Below are 22232 nucleotides of genomic sequence, written 5' to 3'. Positions count from 1 at the left end.
AGGTTGGTGGTGCATTGGTTATATAAGCAATGATTAATATATCTTGCAGTATCTAAATATATCATATAAGTTAAGAAATCCACCCTTTCTTATCATATGTTTGTCGTCTATATTATGTGTAACTTAAATAAATACCTTGATATTTTTGAATGTTAAGGTAAGACCAGATATTAAAACCGACAACCGTGAAGGGTTCATTGACCTTTGCTTGTACATTAATTGCATATCATACGTAGGTACTATAATTGCTTTATAAATCGTATACACATTACATTCAAAGTAGTGAAATGAAAGATAAGCGCCATACGTCTGTTAAAGCAACAATTCCATAGAATAGCTCGTGATGTCATTCTTATTTATAAATTGATGCCTGATGATTGATAACCAGTAATTTTAATGCAATTTACGTTAAACAGAAAATAATCTAATCGAATAATATCAAGTATTAAATGATAATGTCATAATATGTAAATGTTTATATGAGTTTGAGTTTTTCTCGACGAAATTCGATCGTAATCACTACTAAAATTGTATTCAAAAAAAGAATCTAAATTCCAGACAACGATAAAAAAAAGAAAAAAAAGACAATTGACAGAAGATTAAAAGATATTTCAGTATCTTTGCGTATTTGTATTCAGATTTTCGGTGGATCAATGATCAATAATTGTGATGTCTATTCTTAGATGGTGCCATATTTCAACGTCTACATCTTTCAACGATTCGTTAATTTAAATACCGAACGAATATCATTCCTTCTTTATTCCGATTGTATTTGCAATCATTAAATCAATCGGTTATATCTGTTTGAACTTAATTACAATAATAGTAATATCTGTTCACATTATAAAGCATAGATTATAAAACGAAAAGCAGATGGAGCATGAAAAACACTATAGCGAGGTATCAAAAGCGAATACAGATTCCGTTATTTTTATTACATCAGTACTAAATAATTACCCTACTTTTCGTACTCGCTTCATTTTTATTTAATAGCTGTGTGTTGATATTAATTTATAATATTAATAATATAATTATGTAAACAGTAGGTAACATAACACTACCACACTAGATCAACGGCTTAATGGTAGCAATGTAACAAAGAGAAAACGTAATAGCAACTCCTTGAAAAAAACATGGTTCTCTCTTTCTAAGTTGCAGACTTATTTATGACTAGGTGTACCTGCGACATTTGTCCGCGTTTGAATTAACAAAATAAAAAAAATATTGTAGCCTAAGTTACTCCTTATTATATCAGTTATTTGCCAATGAAAGTCCCTTCAAAATTGGTCCAGCTGTTCCAAAGATTAGCCGGAACAAACAGACAGACAGACAGAGAGACAAAAATTGTAAAAAATGTTATTTTGGTTTATGTACCGTGTATAAATACATATGAATTGAGTAAAAAAGGGCTATTTTAATGTTACAAACAGACACTCCAATTTTATATATGTATAGATGATGATAATGTCTTCCCAAAATCAAAAACTACCAAACATATTTTCCCACGGTTTTCATTCATGGATAGAGTGATTCATGGGATGGGCTAAGTGTATAATTAATTACGTGCAAAATGGTTGTTATGTGATGGTGATGATTGTTGAAGTTGGCAGAGAAAATATATTGTCAACCAGTAGATATATACATATTATGATGGAACAGTTTTATGTATATGCTTATTTTGAAGCGTCAATAGCTCAATAGTTTATGGAACCTTTAGACATGTAAAAAGTCGCAGAATGATTCTGACGCCTCGAGTTAATTTTGTACCCGTTTCTAACACGAGTGCTTAAGCTTAAAAAAATAGGTAAACAAGAATGTTAGTAATTCCTTAACTAATTTGATGCTTCTCTACTATTCTTGGAATGGAATGGAAAAAAATCAAATTATTTACGCGCAACAAGTCGTGATAGCCAGCTAGCTTTAGGATCTTTTCAAAAATACACGAAAGGCAATGTTTATACAAATATTTTGTAAGAATAAGCAGTGTACTAACCGAAACAAAATAGTGATTTTTCAAAATGCAGCCGCTCCCAAACTGCTTCTATCGCACGTGGTACATTAAAAACTGACGATACGCCGTTTTGATACTAATATCTTAAATGTTATCATCGTTATAATCAATGACGCGAATTAATTATTCATATTTTATGATTGCGTTCTGCAGTCAATTTAGAGTTACTTAAGGAATAATTTCTTAATATTGCAATATTAAATGCTTAGGCAAACAAGTTTTAGAGCGATACGACAATAATTACAAGGAGGTGAAAAAGTGCCTAATATTTACATGTTTATTGACTATTCAATTACAAAAAACAAAGGACATATAAACATTTGTCCTTGAATTGACGCGATATTATTGGTCGAGAGATTCTATGGTCTATGGTGTACAAATATGATTACTGTGCAAAAAAGGCTTTTTGAACGTCAACGAGGCCGTTATCAAAACTTTGGAGTGATATTAAATTGAAGTACAATAGTTAGTATACTGATAGTGGTGCATAATATTAGAAAATAACATGGAATATGTAAAACAAAGGCTTGTTTATCTCTATTCCTTTTTCGATTGGAAGAGGTTTTACTAAGTTTGTATTTACACATGTACAATGTATTCATACAAAGGTAATATTTGTACTGGCTATAGTAATATTAATTATTTTGCTAAAAGCACAATTGAAAATATTGTACTGCAAATTGTGTTTATTATTTCATTATAAAAACATTTAAACTAGTGGAACTTTGAAACTATAGATCTGATCTGGTAAATAGGCTAATTTTATTCCAGTTTATTTTGGACAACGAACGATATAAATTGTTAGACGAATAAGAAATAAAAATTAACATATTACTCGATAACGTTTCTGAATATAATATACTTAATTAAAAAAAAAATGAGAGCGAATGAGTGCAAAAAGTGAATAAAAAATATTGAACGTCTTAACAGACAGATATCCACTCAGAAATACAGATAATACATAACAAACACTGTTTAAGAATTCAGTAATATACAGAAGAATTATACGCATAAAGATAATAATAATATTTGGATTTGACGACAAGCTATCAGTCACGTTAGTGGAGCGTCATGGTCTATGGTTGCGGAATGATCATCTGACGTCTGATAATGTTTGAACGAAACGGCGCCGGCGCACTAACATTGTGACGAATCGCTCACACTTCTTAGCTGACGTGAAAACGAGTTATCAATTTGCTCTGTTTTCTGTTCCTTGATATCTTCCCTGATTACTTACTTACAGGACTAGTAGATTTAAAAACGTGAAAAGCTAAGCAATTCTTTGAGTATATTAATAGATATTTTTGTCTAACATTCATTGATTTTAATTTCATTGAAAACTTTGAGCGCATATACATACTTTCTTCTCATTTTGAATTAATTAATATTATTTTATTTAACAATTTAATCTTTATTTAGTCAACAAATCGTTTCGTTCAAATTATTGTAAAAATGTTATAAGAAAATATTTTTTTAATTAGCATTAAGAAATATTCTTCGTTGCTATTAATTTTTATTATGTAGTGTCACATATGTTTTAGGACAATTTTTATTTCGTTTTTTTTTTTTTTAAATATTGTAGTCGCTATGGAAGTCAAAAACACCAAGAAACTTATGTATCACTGGTTTTCTAAATTCAAATTTTTATAAGAAAATATCGTTGGTGTTATAGACCTCATTAGACATCACGTGGTTTTTGCTCCGAAGCCAGTCACGCAGAAAGATTTCCTCGCCGATACAACGTTATTTCATACTTTCTTGTGAGATTACATTCATATGTTAATTGCAATGATTGTATAATTGGTTAAAATGTAGTCAATTTGTTTGTGTAGTAAATTTAAGCTACGAAAACACATAATATATTTTTATACCGAAGTATTTATTTATTTTAACATAATAGTTAAAAAAACTTAACTACTTTATAAGGTACGTAGTCAAGCAGCCCTTTTTAAATATAACTCTTCTCTTGTTTTACTGCGTTCTATGGAAGTAATTTTGCAATAGAACAGCAGTAGTAACAAGAAGCCGGGGAAAAGTGCGATGTTTGAGTTAGTCTTTTTCTGAATGGCTATATTGTAATATTGTTTAGTATCACGGTGAGATGTCAGATGCATCATATGTTATAAAGGTAAAATCTTACAGTAAAGAAGTTTTCTGTCCCAAAATAGTAGTCGCCTGGAAGTATGGAAGTAGGCACTGCTTAGATCAGGCTTCGGAAAGCAGGAATATAAAATTTGTTGACAGACCTAGTTGATATATTTAGTTTTAAAGTTCAGTTGAAAAACCAAAGTTATTGAGAAATCAAGAATATTACTAACTACCAATATCCATAAAAAGACATCTGCAGGTAGCAGATGTCTTTTTATGGATATTGGATACCCTATATGAAAATATGCCGTAATCTAATAATAATATAAAGAAATTCCAATATTCGTGTCAGTTATTTGATTATCATATAGTTTCTGTCTGCCTTCATATTTTGATGGTGTAGTAGTTGTTGATATCTCCAATCAGTTGAGGATATTGGTAGCGCCCTCATCGGTTCGAGCCCTTTGTATATCAATGTGAAGGACGCCAATGTATTGCAGTTGTATTACAGTATATCGAATATATATGTATATGTTCGATATGCTGTAATAATCTTGTTAGAATAGGGATTCTCTACCCTGTCCCTGGTCTACAATCCCTGATTAAACACATATGTTCTTTATAATTCAAGCTTGCTTGTAAGGTAGGTATAGTTATTCAACGGTCGTACTCAAAAATCAACTTGGGTCAAGGTCAATTTAAAGCAATTAACATTCCTGTTGGTAATTTTTGTAATTTCAAATTCAATTCAATTAAAAATCCAAGTCCTTTTGGTTGAACATGCGCAATCGTTAGATTGCTACAGGTTACTGTAGTTCAAAGTGGGAATATAACATTTAGCAGATTTTATTTTGTGTTCGTTTCACATTATTCTTGCGCAATCTGGAGATATTTTTTCAGTTTTTAAAGTATCTTGATATTAAATTGAATAAGTCTAATCTTATCAATTCGGTACAGCAGATCGTATTTATCTCGACATGTTACATTTATATCTCACAATTCATAGCTGAGTCACATAAGAAAACATCCTGACAATAAAAAAAATCCAAACAAATATTTAGAAACATTTTTATACACAAATCTTATCAAGTAAGAGTTCGAGAACTCTGTGTTAACACTGTAGTTTTTTATATTTTAATTAGATTAGATTAGTTTTAATATTTCTTGTGTCTATTCTATTCTTATGTCTATAATTCAGTAGGGAACTGAACTACGTAAGATATGTTATTTTTTAGTCTACGCTGTGCTTATCCGGTAGTGTAAAGACTCTTAGGCAGGCATGTTAAGTCGATTAGCTTCCTCCACAACAATGTTCAGCTTATCTCTGGGTAGTTGAAAAATTAAGCCTCCATGTTTTGAATGCGGTCGGACCAGCAGGTAGGTTGTGTGATATATATGAATTTCTTGACTTGATAGGATAACTTTAATAAGATTCAATAAATCCCAGTGACGTAAGGTGTAAAAATAACAACTTATGAAGCGGCGTTACGCTCTTTTTCTCCTGTTCTTTTATTCTCACTACGTATTATAAAACAAAGCACGCCGCATATATTTCTCCTTCTGTCTGATCATAAACTGGAAAACTACCGAGCGGGTTTTAATACTATTTTCATCAATGGACTCATTCATGAGAAAGGTTATAGTACAAATTACATTAAAGTTTCGTGTAATTTGGCTTCATCATATTTCTATATGACGATCTCGGAACATATGCCGATTAGGAGCTTTGCTACTTTTATTTATCAGATGTACAAAAATAAAAGAGAATTTCCGTGTTTGGCCCATTTAAGTCTATTGTCGTTGCTAAAAATAATGTAATACGTAGAATAATTAACAGCCGAAAGTAACGATAGACTGTGATCTCATTGTATGTCTGTTTAGTGCAAGAATAATAGTAAAATGTGATTGGTTATTTGTTAAAGTTCAGACGTAAACATTAAGATTGTATACAGACATGCACAGGATTTTAAGAATTTATATTATCATCACGAACACGTGGATGGGTAGATAGAATGTTAGTAGCATGAACCCGTTGTATCGTTCTGTGACAGATGAGTAAGTACACCAGGAGTGTACCAATGTAGTCTACATTTATAAATAATTATGTAATTTTCAAAATTATAATGATAATGTAATTGCTTGATTTCAGTTCTACTGTTCTAAATAGAGAATAATTCATTTAATATTGTAAATGTTACAAACATACAGACAGAAGCATCCTTTACTACTTACCTACTTACCATGTTTATTGATCCAGGCCTCGAACTCAAGAGCTTTAGAACTGCAGTTTATACCCTTGCCACTAGACCTATGATGCAGTTCTAAGAGCCAAATGGATGAGATGTATATACATATAAAATCTATGTAACTACTTTACCCGTATTCATGAGTTGACTTTGTAAAGCAACATTGTAGTCACATCACGTCAAAATTCGTACAGTCTTGATACTTTAAAGGTTTCTTAAATTTTGAAATCTACAGAGCGATTCTCATGACTGACATTGACTTCGTAGCTGTTGACCCCGGTTGACACACCGGTAATTGTTGTAGCCTTCGCGTGAAGTATAACTAACCTAATTATCCGCGAGCCTGACTTAATTGTCCTCAGAGATTGGTTGAGCAACGACTTCATTCAAAGACTCATGTCTCGATCGAGTTTTATACTTATAGTGCAATGGATAAAATATATGTTGGATCGAAGGTTACGCATTCAAATCCTTCTATTTGACGCATTGTTTTATGTCTGTTTTTTGTTTACATTCAACCATTGTTTAGGGAAATACGTTGCTTGGTTAAATAATAATGTAATTTCAGATCTTAATTGTTATACAAACATTTGTCTATGTTTTGATAGTTTTATGTTCTTAAAAACAAAATGCTTTTTCCTAGTCGCGGAATATTTCCGACCTTAAAGTTATAAAATAAGATTAGCTACTGCCGGGATATTGAAGTAAATAATTACGGATTTTGCATGAAAATTAACATTTGTTAACTCTATGCTTTTCGTCATCTAATATAATCGTTTATCGAGTTATACGCTTTATATACATACCTTATTTACATAAAAAACCGTCATTGTTTTCGGAACAATGACAAGCGCTTTTGTAAGTATGAATGATAAATTGTGTGAAACTTAAGGCTTTTTGCAAACTATTGGTGTAAATAGATGCGTTTTATACCACGTGGACTTCAAATATTCGCAAACTACATCGATGGTTTACTCAAGCAGACTATTATCCATGGTGATAGTACATTTTTATATATTTTGAAGAGCTGAGATGGCCCAGTGGTTAGAATGCGTGCATTTTAACCGATGATTGCGGGTACAAACGCAGGCAAGCGCCACTATACATATATATGTGCTTAATTTGTGTTTATAATTCATCTCGTGCTCGGCGGTGAAGGAAAAATCGTGAGGAAAGCTGCATGTGTCTAATTTCATCGAATTTCTGCCACATGTGCAATCCACCAAATTTCTATATAAGTAGTTGGTTCATTTCTATTTAATGTCGTTAATTTAATTTTACTGGTAATATTCTTTAATAATAAAAACACTGCTTTCTTTAGCTCTTTAAAGTTGTTTTTTATGTATTCTATTCAATTATAGATTTTATAATCTTAATCCCTAATACAACCTTGTTTATATAAGTCCTCCAATAAACCTGTGCCGATTTTAATGACATTTTTTGTAAGCTTGAGTCATCCGGCTATTGGCGTTGCTGGCTGTGGAATATGTATTATTTCTTTAAAAAAATTTAAGAAATTGGTTTTTCACTCTTATATAAGAGAAAGGTAGAGCTCGCTTTTCGTAGGGGTCAACAGACATGCCCTCCGTTTCGGGGTTCGTGTAAATATTTGTTAAGTCATCTAGACATTTGGGTTGTTGTCTGGGTAAATAAAAACCATTGTATATATCTTACACCCCTGCAAAATATCATTTGAATCAGATTATTGCAAATTGACAGGCATTTCCTATATCTATTTTAACATTTTTATTTTATTTTGAGTTAATATTATTTTATTAATATATTGCCTTAATTATATACAAACTAGTTGTTGTCTGCGGCTTCACTCGCGTTTCAGAGGAAATCCTATCATATGTTAGGAAAATGTAGCATTCAGTAGTATTCTTGGCGTTCAAGCTTGCTTCACACCAAACTTTATCAAATTCGTTTCAATGGTTTAGTCGTGAAAAAGTGACAGATAGAGAGACAAAGTTAGTTTCACATTTATTATATTAGTAAAGATAAAAAATAAAAAACAGTTACTGCTAAACTAGCTATTTATCGGTAGGCGTTATAATGTCTCTTTATTTATTTTTTGTTAGCAATAATCCGTTACAGATCATGTTCCACATCGTTGCCACTTCGTTGAGGTATTATTCGTTTCGGTAGGGCTTAAATATCGACGGTTCAAAAAGTTAAGTTTACTTAAATAAGATTGATTTCATTTGATTTTATTTTTCTATTAGAATCATTTTCGAGAACACAAGAAATTTTTGGAAGTTTTCATCACAGTCGTATGAACGAAACGTTCGCGTAAATTTCAAACAAAATCAATCATTATATTTGTATAAAGTAAGGTCACATTTGTCTCAAAATACAGAATATTAGTATTCAAACAAATGAAAAAAAAATGTCTGTTATAAATCTTCTACACAAATTACATTACAATTGAAGTGTCTTTTTATAACAGTTTGTAAAAGCTATTATAATATAATAGTAATAAATGTCTATGTATGTATATACGGTATTCCTAATCTCTGGAACGATTGGACCGATTTAGACGAGACTCTTACTGACACATAGGTGATGTAATAAGGAGTAACTTAATCTATAACAATAACTTATTAGTTAAATTAACCGACGTCGTGGACACAGTTTGTATTTACAAATTAAATAAGTTTATTTATACATTCGACATGCTCAACACAGTACATGTTTACTTAGAAACCTATATAAGTTAAACATAACAACTAAAAAGAAAAGAAACAAATATATATAAACAAAATATGATAATATCAATAGCATTGGATTTATTAGTATTAAATTTCAATAAATGATTTATACCTGGATGAATCTTCTTAGAATTATTACCGGAACCGGAAAAATACAGAAGTTTTCCCACGGAAATTTATAACATATTTACCCGTGCGAAGGGACTGCCATTGTTTCTTTTGCTACGTCTATTGTTTTATGAAATAAAAATGCTCATAGTTAATGTGTTTTTATAATGTGAATTAATATTGTAACGCCATATTCATAATGATTAACTTTCACAAGAAGTGTAAGAGTGCGTGACACTTTAAATTATATGTACGTTCCTACTTAATGTACATTTGTTTTTCCATTCTTATAAAATTAATGTATTTGTTTATATACCTGGTAGCTTCACTTAATATAGATTATTAAATGACGATTAAAATGTGCTTGTAAAAGTACAACTGGAATAAAGTATATTTCGGTTTTGATAAGATCGTAGAAATGATCATAAAGATGGAGTTTTTATTGTTTGATGTTCGAGCTGTACAATAATTTGTACAATTAAGTTTTTCCATGTGAAATTTTTGATAAAAAAAACATTGGATATCATTTTAGTCTTTTTAAAAACTATTTGTTCAAACTATATTAGTAATTTCTAAAATTTAGAGATTTAACTAAGGTACGTTCCATTAGTTACTCGAGTAAAGGGCCAGGTAACATGTGTGGGTAACCAGTGCCGTCATGAAGGACAGTCAAAGTTGACGCTCAGCATCTTCATCATAACATTGTAGACTCCGCACTTTGCGCATCAGCAACCCGTTTTCGCGCGACCGTGGGAAAGTTGTCAGTGTGCGCTAACGCACACATAGCTGAAGTACTACAGTATGTGAGGAAGCCAAAGATCACTCTGGTGGTATAATTATGCTGCAGCGCGTTTTGGTATGACTTTTAAGTATGGTTGACCCACATCCTGAACGTTTATAATTTATGGAACGACTAAATACTTTAATTTATTTTGGGTACCGTTGATTTGCTTTTGCGGTGAAATGTTAGTTAGAGTATGTGTTAGCTTTTCTGTTGCTAAAAATTTGTTCACTGTACCACTGCAAATGTGTTAATGTTACATGCAAATCATTGCGAGATAGACTGTTTCTATTATAGGATTTCTGCTGATTGGAAAGCGTTGAATTTATTTGAGCATTTATTATATGAGGGATAATGTATCAGTCAAATTGTTGGGTACTAGTCATGCATAAAAAGTCAGCCAAGAGTAATACTAAATTAAGATTTAATACTCGAATAAAGTATATTATGTTTTAATTAAATAACATATTTTATGCAGGTGATAATTGTATTATTTTTAGCTATGAAAACACGCGAGGTTTAACCGCTTGAAAGTTGTTTTTGGATTATGTGTCTCTTTAAATTACCACAATAGACTATACTTATTCTTGTTTCGTTAGTTTTCTAAATTGGTTGATGTTTAAAGTCCTCCTACTCCGCCCCAAAGGTAGAGGAAAGTCGTAAGACCGAATATCATATCAAACAAGCCTAACAAAAGTCGACTTTATCAGATTTCGCACACACTTGTGAACTATATATATACTTTTATAATATCTAGGTACGCGTATGACTCCACTCTACCTGATGATAGGTGTTAGTGCAGTATAAATTCAAAGACAGTACAGACAGAAAGAATGAACTGCCCTAATCACCTTTGCAATGCTGGTCTGCAAGATGCCTTACGCCTCGTTTGAAGGAACCCAGGTTATAAGAGGCAGGGAACACTGGGGAATGAGTTGGGAAAGAATTCCATTTTAAAATGACAAAATACCAGACCAGCCGAGAAAAACCGAATCCTACCAAGACCAATAATATTAGCTGTAATATCATAGTTGGTGAGATTTTGTTATTATTCACTTGGTGGCAGGGCTTTGTGCACGCCTGTCTGGGTAGGTACCACCCGTTTATTAGTTATTCTACCGCCAAACAACAGTATTCAGTATTGTTGTGTTCTAGTTTGAAGGGTGAGTGAGCCAGTGTAACTACAGGCACAAGGGACATAGGACATTTTAGTTCCCAAGGTTGGTGGCGCATTGACGATATAAGGAATAGTTAATATTTCTTACAACGTCATTGTCTATGGGTGATTATGACCACTTACCATCAGATGGCCCATATGCTCGTCCGCCAACATATTCCATAAAAAAAATCTTAGTAAGAGTTTCTTACCAATCAGTTCGTATATGTATTTAATAAATTGTACTTATGACTTATGGTTTACGTCATGGAGCAGTTAATAAAATCTAATTTTGGTATTTGCGAGCACTAAATTCCATTTCAGCTACTTAATACTCGACCCCGCTCGGCTTTATTGTATCAAATCCGTCACCTCAACCGTGTTCAAATAAAAGTCATGAAAACGTCATTATTGCACTTAGTCACATTTAGTTTATAATTAATTTAGTTTTGTTTAACCCGTCTGATCTTTTTTTATTCACCTATGTACCTATTACTATTAAACTTTTTTTAATTATATTATAATGCACTAGCTACTCATACATTTTATAGTACTCACCATCGATAGTCATTATATTATGTAAAATATATGTTCAGTACATTCCACGTGAGAGACCCCAAAAAAAGAACATTTTTTTCAATTGGTACATAATACGTGTTAGATAAATCTGTCGACGGTATGGCTTTTAAGTTATATGCTATAAAGTACCGAAATTAAATATATTGGAGTTCTGGTTTAAAAACACGTAATGCCGATATTGAACCACGTATGTTTGGTTTGGTTAAAAGGTTTTTGATTAGTCAAAGTCAAAAACTGTCTTAGATCATACCATAGATCATACGAGAAATAGAAACTGATCAAAAGCCTCTTCTTGTCTCGAGAATAACTCCCAACACTTGTTTAGCTCTAAGGTGCTCCATGTGGGAGATTTTTTTGACCATAATGGTGGTCTCAACACCTTCGTCAGTAACAGAAATTCACTTAAGTTGTAGTCATGTATTAGATTATAAATTTATACACTATAATGTACTGGTGTAACTGGCAAATCTTTGGATCTCGACATTTTTATCTTCTTTTATTTTCTTTCTCTCTCTATTTTATGTGTATTGCTATTATTTAAGATTTTGAATGAGATATGTTATGTATACGTTTTTTTTTTAATAAAAAATGTATTTCTTTTCTTTCAATTATTATAAAACTCAGTCAATTTATATCGTTGTGTAAATACATAATATATAGTGAAGGTAACTTTGTTCCGACCAGGTATCTCTCGACACTTCTCTTTATTCTACGAAAAGTCTTTATGGTAACAATGTTTAGAGACTAATGGAATCATTTATTTTAATACCATTAAAATAATTGAACGACTTAACCGTTAATCGATTAAAGCTAAATTCACACGCTAAATAGATAATGACCGTAATATGGCGCTGTGCTCGAATTATAATTCTCATTCTTTCGCAAGCGAAGCCGTGACGTGATTTGCTAGTATGGGACCAAGTATTTACTTTTAAACAATTCAAACCTCTGATTTAATCTCATTCACTTATTATTTAGCTATTAGATATTTTTAATTTTGATCTATATTAATATTAAGAGCTGAGATGGCCTAGTGGTTAGAACGCGTGCATCTTAACCGATGTTGCGGGTTCAAACCCAGGCAAGCACCATTATATATATGTGCTTAATTTGTGTTTATAATTCATCTCGTGCTCAGAGGTGAAGGAAAACATCGTGAGGAAATCGGCATGTGTCTAATTTCATCGAAATTCTGCCACATGTGCATTCCACCAACCCGCATTGGAACAGCGTGGTTTTAAACCCTCTCCTTAATGGAAGAGGAGGCCTTATCCCAGCAGTGGGAAATTTACAGGCTGTTACTTTACTTTTTAATATTATAAATGCTAAAGTAACTCTGTCCGCCTGTCTGTCATTCGATCTTTCACGAAATTTGGTACGAAGCAAACTTGAACTCCAAGAAAGGACTACTTTATTGCTTAAAACATGACAACCAAAACCTTAAAACGGGATCAAAGCCGAGGGCTATTATTAGCTGTTATATATTTACTTAAATCAAAAATATAAATAATCAACTGTTTAAAATAAAACCCAAATATTAAAATATATTTATAAGAATATTTTCTTGGTGGTAGGGCTTTGTGCAAGCCCGTCTGGGTAGGTACCACCCACTCATCAGTTATTCTACCGCCAAATAACAGTACTCAGTATTGTTGTGTTCCGGTTTGAAGGGTGAGTGAGCCAGTGTAACTACAGCACAAGGGACATAACATCTTAGTTCCCAAGGTTGGTGGCACATTGACGATGTAAGGAATAGTTAATATTTCTTACTATGGGTTATGGTGACCACTTACCATCACGTGGCCCATATGCTCGTTTGCCAACCTATACCATAAAATAAATAAAAAAAAAATAAAAATAAATAAGAAGTATTTTCTGTCCTAATTTAAATCAAAACTGTGCAAACAGTTCGCCGGTCTCGATTTTGTTTGGAAAGGAATATCAAAGCAAATATTTTTTTGAGTATTTCAAATGAATTGGCAGTTGATATAATGATTTTATATAAAATATTTTTGGTTTCATATCACTCATTTTTTAGAATACCAAATATTTGAGTTTTTTCCGCCAACCTATTTCCTGACTAGAACAAAAACTTTTCAAGCCATTTTTTTTTTCATATTTATCTATTGTTCATCATTTATGATTTGACCTTAAACGGTAGAGAAGTTAATGGCGCCTTGCGATGAGTAATGTAATTTTAACGTGGATAGTGCTCCACGTTAATGTTACTCACTAAAAAGGTTTTATATTTATAATTAAATGTAAACTTTGACGGAGGTCATAAAATAAACGCTTTAGTAAATCCCGAAATCCCCTCTTGGGCTCCCCTACTATCAGTAGAATATTCTAGACGTTTATTAGTCCCACACTTATATACTAACTAACGTTATAACTAACTAACTAACGGGCCGTCCCAGTTTCTCACATAAGTTTTATAAATATATTTACCTTTTATTTATATTTTTTGTTGCTTTTTTGCGATATATTTTTGCTATTTTTGATACAATTTATTTTTATAATGTCTAATTATTATTTTGGCGGTTCGCTTTGCATTTACTTTAAAAACTTGCATTTATTTATTGCTATTAAACGACAACCTGAATTATAATACGTAAGTATATAAAGTATTTATTTATATAATATTCTTATTATTTTACATAACTATATTAATTTTTTTATTCAACACTTTGTCACGGCTCGTCACAGTCACAAAGGGTACCATTGAAAATCAGCGTTGGGTTTTAATCCAACATAAAAGCTGAATGGTTCACCTTTTCGGGAAACATCGCGATTGCAGACATCATAAGTTAAGACTTTGTTTGTTTATTTGTATAAATTTTGTGGCATTTGTTATATTATTATTATTTTTTTTTAATTATCTTTAAATGTTTTAAGTTTTTTTTTTTTTGTTGTTTTCTTATAGTCACTAGTTAATGTTGTTAGTTAGCTAATGTTAAATATGATGATGATTTGATTTGATTTTTTTGTGTGTTTTTTTTTTTGATAATTATGTTTGCAATGTATGTTTGTCCCGAATAAACATTTCTTATTCTTATTCTTATTATATTTACTATTGTTGTTCTATTTCATTTTATTTACGCGAAACCCTTAATAAATTATATACCTAAACCTTCCTTATGAATCCCTCTGTCTATTAGTCAAAACCGCATGAAAATAGCGTTCAGTAGCTTATCGAGAACATACAGACACACAGAAGAGGGGGGGGGGGACTTTGTTTTATAATTTGTAGTGATACCCATTTTTCCCACCTGTTTCGATTTATACTCTATTGTATCTGTGTATTATTCTCAGTATTCATACGCTGAGAAAGATAAATATTTATTTAAAGTAACATCTGAGACGTATATAGGTCGGTTACAATTACAAATAAAGGAATGATCATAGTGGTTACAAAAATAAATCATCGAAGAAAATATCCAGAAATATGCAATAACTGCTGAATTATAATTTTTAATCTGTATCAATTTATTATTATTTTTCTTCAAATACATTTCTTTAAATTCTATATTTAAACAGCTTTGACTAAGATCGTTTAAGTATGTTACATCGAACGCCAAATCGAGTCAGGAGTTATGGTTCGTGTAATAATAGACTTATCATTGTCTTTCTTTGGAGCCGTAGGTATGAGTCACTGTATCTTAAACAAATAATAAGTTTGATAAAGCATGTCTCTCTTGGATAACGCCTGCGTTGCACGATCTTATCTGTTATAACTGAGTAGGTCTATTCGCTGTTTCATAACTTTTATAGTCCAATTGGTTGGCAATTGGTTATCGTCAGAAAGCAATCATAGTAAGCTCACGTTCAGCGTGATTAACGAAGTATGGGATCATATCCGGGAAATTATTTGTCCAAACATACTAATAATTTTTATTGATCTGGCATTATAATACCGCTTGCTCATAAGCCACCGCTGTCACCAACTTAACTATAGTACAATCAGATATTAGTGAACGCGTCTTAATTTCAATTATGTATTAAAAATAATTATATATTGAATTTGAAGGCTTTTCATTATTTTATATCATTTCTCGTAGTCTCGTGATCATCCGTAAAACTGTGTAATGAAAATGAAAGTGGCATGTTTATATTCAAGTGCAATTGTGCTTTATAGGCTGAAGACCGTTAGTTACTATTCAGACGTACATCCCCTGGCGTCTGAATAGTTACTAACGGTACTTCATTTGTTATCATTCGTCATCTCCCACATAGCGAATTCGCCACCAACTCTGGGAACTGGGATGTTATGTCCCTTATACCAATAGTTCACTGTCTCACTCATCCTTATAACTGGAAAACCATAATACTGAGTCTGGAGGTGGAATATCTGATGAGTGATTGGTATATATTTAGACAGCCCTACTATATCAAGTAAAGATATATGAATCGTCTCCTCGATCTTGCAAAAGAAAATAAACACTGATGTCTTGCCTAATAATATATGTAGATAACCTAACTGAGATATTACGGAAAATCTCCAAATGAGCTGTGCGTAATATTGTTTTGTTGATATTGTACTCGATCGAGAAAACACAATAAAATTGCCTTATGATCAGCATTATACTGCGCCCTGTTGTTACCCACTCCCTGAACTGAACGTTAGGGTTGACTTGTTAACTATTTTCGGTATATGGCATTCCAATAACAACTAATAGTAACTGCACACCTTGGGAATGAGATGATCGCCTCCAGGCTGTTTCAAATAACGAAAATATGTTTATTATTGTATATTGTAAATTGATATTATAAAAAAAAAGATGCCGCTGAGTTTCTTTCGCCGGTTCTTCTCAGGTCTGAGGTATTATATTCCGAATCGGTGGTAGATTTTCGACTATCAAAAAGAAAGTGTAAGGCACTTCCATTTGAATAAAGGTTTTTGACTTTTTGTAAGGTATTTTTGGAAAAACTTCGCCTAAACTGTGTTTGACTGTGTGTATAATTTGCTGAGTTAATATCTGAATACACCAGTGTTATATAGGTGTGAAAAGTGGTAGGGCTTTGCGCAAGCCCGTCTGGGTATGGATAACCCATTCATCAGATATTCTACCGCATAACAGCTGTACTCAATCTTGTTGTGTTCCGGTTTGATTGGTGCAAGCGCAAGGAACAAAACATCTTCGTTTCCAGTAATTTCCAACCTTGGGAACCAAGATTTATGTTCATTGTATCTATAGTTACACTGTCTCAATCCACCAAATATATAGATCTTATATGTATTCGTATTTGTTTCTTTTTATGATATCTATGTATCTAATCGTGTTTAGTGCATACATTCTTCAGAAACCTCTTGTATTTGTTACCTGTTAATTGGTAACGTAGCTGATCCATTAAGTATTCAAGGTGACCAATAAATTTAGTCTTGATTCTGATAGCCATTGGGGCATAATGGGATCATTTGTCCCAATAAGTAATTATTGTGAATCACGCGATGAACTTTTCGGCTGTTAATAAGAAATTCGTTCAAGGTCGACCATCTTTCACGGAGCTCATTAATTAGATATCTTTTGCTTTCGGGTAACATAAAAGAATAAATGGTAGCTATACAAAATGTGATTATAACGACTGTTCAGATATTCTATTTTTTAAGTGTTAAAAATGACAATTATTAAGAGTAAATGTAACTTTTAAGAGAAAATATTAGTGTATTAATTATCTATATCTGTCATAATCAATACAGATAATATGAATAAGTAGTTCAATCTATTACTGATAGTAATATTCTTTGCGGAAAGATAGTAACTATGTCTGTCTATTTGTCGCTCTTTCACGATAAAACCGCTGAACCGAATTTGATGAAATTTAAGCTACTTTTTTGCTCACACATGATAGCCAACACCCTAAAAGGCGAGCGAATCCGCGGGCAACTACTAGTATAGTAATATATATATAAATATAGTAAGTTAAATTTAAAGACACTATAGTGTCTTTAAATTTAACACTTGCATAATAAAAATTCATGTATATTTTTACAGATAAAGAAACATTAAGAAAGTAAGCGAAGTCGGGCGTCAATGGAAACCTAGTAAGATGAGCGTCGTCATTAGCACACCGTGCGAGCGTGACGGTCGTTCTTGAAAAAGGCAAGGTGATACTTTTTATATGATTCTCTACTTCTATAGTTGTGCGTTACGATAGCTCTCCGTACTATTTTGTGTTTCATTTAAATTTAATTTGTCTCCGATCACCATTTAAGGAAATAGCTTTAGAAATGAAAAGCTGATTAAAATCCTGTTCGTAATTAGCGCTAATTAAAAATGATAGCTGCTTACTACAGTAAAGTATTGTCTACTTTAATTTCCGATTTATTAACACAAAATTAAAACAATATATATATACAATAGTACAATAAATAAAAAAATAAATACGAGTTAATTAAAAAACAATTGAAAAAGAACTATAAGTAATCATTATACAATATGATTTGAGTGTAATTATATACTAAGTAATATCAAATAGTGATGAGAGTAAAGTATCATTCTGAAAAATATCCCCCAACTGGACAAAGGCCTTCTATCTATTTTGAAGAAGGATTGCAGTTTAATCCACATCGCTTCTTCAATGCTTAATTAGTTAATCAAAAACAATGATGGTATTTGTTTGCAAAATACGTCATTTTGCGCAAGAACTGTTTTTCTGCATGTTTTAATAAACCGTACCATTGACAAAAACAACAACAGTCTGTAAGTTTCCCACTTCCGGGCATAAGGCCTCCTCTCCCTTTGAGGAGAAGATTTGGAACATATTCCCCTTGTTCATAAGAATAAAAGTGTTAAATAAATAGCAAATAAACGCAGGTTTAATTTTAATATCTTTTAAATACTACATTTATTTTAGGTTTACAATATTAATTACTCACAAGCTTTAGGCCTATAGGTTGGTCCAAAAAGATTTCGAATGTGAAGTGAATTTATATATATGTATTTTGTGAAGACAACATTTTATATCCCTTTTGTTGTAAGTCAGTAAAGGAAGCTGTACCATATCAACTGTTGAACCAATCGCCATGACAATTGGTATTATACAGACAGTCTGCATATACTAATCCTAATCTAATTCTAATTTTATATAGGTTATATCTGACACGAGTGATAAGATACAAATTATTTCGCCAATATCACGTAGGAAGAAGAAAAAATGAAGGTTAAAAAATGAATAATAGGTACGCGTACGATTTACTACTTATGAATAATTTCGATTGAAATTTATGATGCAATTGTGAAAGCATCTGTTCTCTGTAACATCCTACACGATGTTTTCGTCCGAATAAATGTCAAACGCTTGCAATACAACACCTCGGGCAATATAACACATTGTTATCATTATATGAAATCACAATTACTTATTGAAAGAAAGAAAGAAATGTTTATTAGGACACAGTACATAATAAAAGAATAAGAAGTATAAAAATTTAAAACAAAAGGAAGAAAAAACAAACAAAAAAATATAAACATATTAACTAACTATAACTACTTGCTAACTAAATATACAAAAAAAAAAACAACAACAATACAAAACAACACGATGATCTTAACATGTCCTAAAAGGTGTACCATTCAGCTTCCAAGTTGGGTTCCAAGAACCCAACGCTGATTTTCAATGGTACCCTGTGTGGTTGTGACGGGTTGTGACAATATATGATAATATATTATAAAAAAAAAATAAAAAAATAAATAAAAAATAAAAAAATCTCCAATTTGAATGTACATACATTATACACATAATAACAATACATAACTATAAATATATAAATACATACATATTTTATGAACCCATTAGCTATTGAAACTTAAATTTCGAATACCATCTTGTGTTATATCAGGAAATGGTTCTTAGTCATATAATTATTATTATCATCTCCCGTATTCTCTATATGAATTCAATTTTTTTTAATTAGATTTAAAAAAGAAGACCCTCATTGGTCATTTATAGGAGAATTCATAATAGTAGCCAATAGGGATGCAGCATACCAGTTATGTTATGAAAGTCCTCATAGACCTTTGACAAATCATAGTCATTACGCAAAGCAATTACGTCACCTGTTTCACAAAAATACTCCGGTGACAGTCATCAAGGTTGCCGCGCGCCCAATCTTATTTGATGTTTCGACCTCATTATGTGAGGCTATGAAACCGGCGACCTTTTGTTCAACCAATTAGCTTAACTATTGTAATAAGGTATTTGGCATGTATGATTATGACTATGAGGTTGGTTAATTTCAAGGTATGCATGGATTTGTTGAAACTCAATTAACTACAGTAATATTTAAACTAGAAACTGGTGATATATCTTAAATTGGGTTGAATGGTGCACTTTCGAAAGTTGTCAAATCTTCAGCTCAATTGAAAAAAGAATAAACTCAAAATCAGGAGTCTAATAGAAATCGCTATGAAAAATATATTTCTACAATTGTAAAAACACAGGTTTCATGGCTTAGCGTAATTTCTTAAATCGTGTCTATACTAATTGAATTATGTAAAATAATACGTTTTAACGCAATCGCCTCATATATTATACTTATAAAAAATCCGAATCAAAAATCTAGGTGTGTATTGCTTACGTGCCTTCCATCTTTCCATTCGTTATTCATGGAAACACCATCTTAGTACTTACGTATTAGTTATGTTTTATTATTTTTCATATATACGTATAATAAAGTATTAAATAAAATCTAACCCAACTTAACCTATTTTTAGATTTTTTGCTGCAGTGGCTTTATTCGTAATTCTGCATTCTTATATCTATAAAAGTATTTAAATCGAATTATCGTTATTATTTTTTCGTTAATTTATCAAAATTTCTTGACAAAGAAAATACTTTGAATTAACACAAATTGTTGTTTAGAATTCATTTTATCTCATGAACTGTCTTGTCTTTTCTAAGCAATACCTAACGTTACGTTATGAGAGTTAAGATCTAAAGTTACCTATCTAGTGCATAAGTACGGTTTGTATCTTATCCCTTTTAAGAAGAGTCCTTTCGAATCCATATGGAGTATAGCACTATGCATATAACCGATGAACGATGTGTTAAAACGATCTCACATACTTACAATTTAGTTCGTTGACATTATTATACTATACCTTACCCTGTAATCGATGATAATATCAAGAGGAGATGAAGAAATTAAAAATCAAAATATACCTTATTCAAGTGGGCTTTTTCAAGCACTTTTGAATCGTCATATAACAATTAAGTGAAGCTACCACCGGTTCGGAAAGTAGATTCTACCGAGAAGAACCGGCAAGAAACTCAGTAGTTACTCTTTTTCAACATTTTAAAAAAAGTACAGTCATGTTAGTTAATACAATTTTTTCAAATTAATATATCCTGCCTGGAAGTCAACAGGTATTAATTCCACGCTTTTTTATCATCTACAAAATCTTGTATCGAATAATACGCCTTTTTTACCAATGTATTTTTTATAAACGATTTGAATTTACGAGACGGCAAAGTTAAAAATGTCTGCGGAATTTTATTATAGTAATGGATACCTTGCCCCAAGAAAGATTTATTGACTTTGCGGAGTAGGAAACTTGGCGTTATAATCCTTTATTCTTTATTACTTCTAGTGCATATACAATGATTATCACTGATTTTATCAAACTGATCAATGTTACTGTGAATATACATGATATTGTTGTAAATATATTGCGACTCAACAGTGAGTATTCCTACTGTGTTAAAAACATCCCGAAGAGAGTCTCGAGCTCTAAGATTATAAACAAACCGGATTGCTCTCTTTTGTAAAATAAAGACAGATTCAATATCTGCAGCGTTACCCCAAAATAATATGCCATATAACATAATACTGTGAAAATAACCAAAATAAACTAAACGAGCGGTATCAATATCAGTTAGTTGTCTAACTTTTCTAGCCGCGTATGCTGCGGAGCTGAGTTTTCCTGTTAGGGACGACAAATGGGGACTCCACTGAAGTCTGGAATCCAATTCTATTCCCAAGAACACCGTAGTATCGGCTACATCAAGTACACACAAAGAGCCACAAACTCAGCCACGCATTAAACACTTTCAATCCTCACCGGTGAAGCGTGGTGAAATAAGCTCCAGTTCTTAAGGAAAGATAAATCATTTACCTAGTGTGGAGATTAAAGTCTCTTACTAAATATTTTAAATCCGAATGAAATGACTCAGCACACAAACTTATCAACATCTTCAAATAAATATAAAAAGCTAAAATCATGATAAACATACACTGTTTTTTTTTTTAATATTTTTATCGCATTCTATGCGATTCATAATGATACATGCTTATGATAAGTAATACTTGTGTTTCCGTCAAGCGACATTTACGTTTTGATAAATATAATTTACTTTAGGTTGTGGGTTCCCAATTCATCAACTACTATTATGCCTTCAAAATTAATTTGAGCATGTAATCTCTATTTTCACCATCGCACGTGACTTTGGCGAAATAATCTGTGTCTTTTTGACATGAATAAAAGCCACAAAAAATAATTGCTAAGTTTAATCAAAAGGGATATAGGAACTCTAAAAAATAAAAGTTGGATTA

General features: G+C 31.7%; 1 protein-coding gene across 3 annotated transcripts in view; it reads left to right on the top strand.

Moving 5' to 3' along the window:
- LOC124533333 (adhesion G-protein coupled receptor G2-like) overlaps positions 1–22232 on the top strand; it is a 58535-nt gene that overhangs the window by 22744 nt on the left and 13559 nt on the right. For 2 of the 3 annotated variants that reach the window (XM_047108540.1, XM_047108538.1), the window contains exon 2: positions 17674–17786. The gene's annotated coding sequence lies outside the window, so the exon portion shown is untranslated. The remainder of the gene's footprint in view (positions 1–17673; positions 17787–22232) is intronic. The other variant, XM_047108539.1, reaches the window with a different exon arrangement.

The sequence above is a fragment of the Vanessa cardui genome, chromosome 11 (assembly GCF_905220365.1).
Source record: "Vanessa cardui chromosome 11, ilVanCard2.1, whole genome shotgun sequence".
In the NCBI taxonomy this organism is placed as follows: domain Eukaryota; kingdom Metazoa; phylum Arthropoda; class Insecta; order Lepidoptera; family Nymphalidae; genus Vanessa; species Vanessa cardui.
This window is presented reverse-complemented; position numbering and strand designations above follow the sequence as displayed.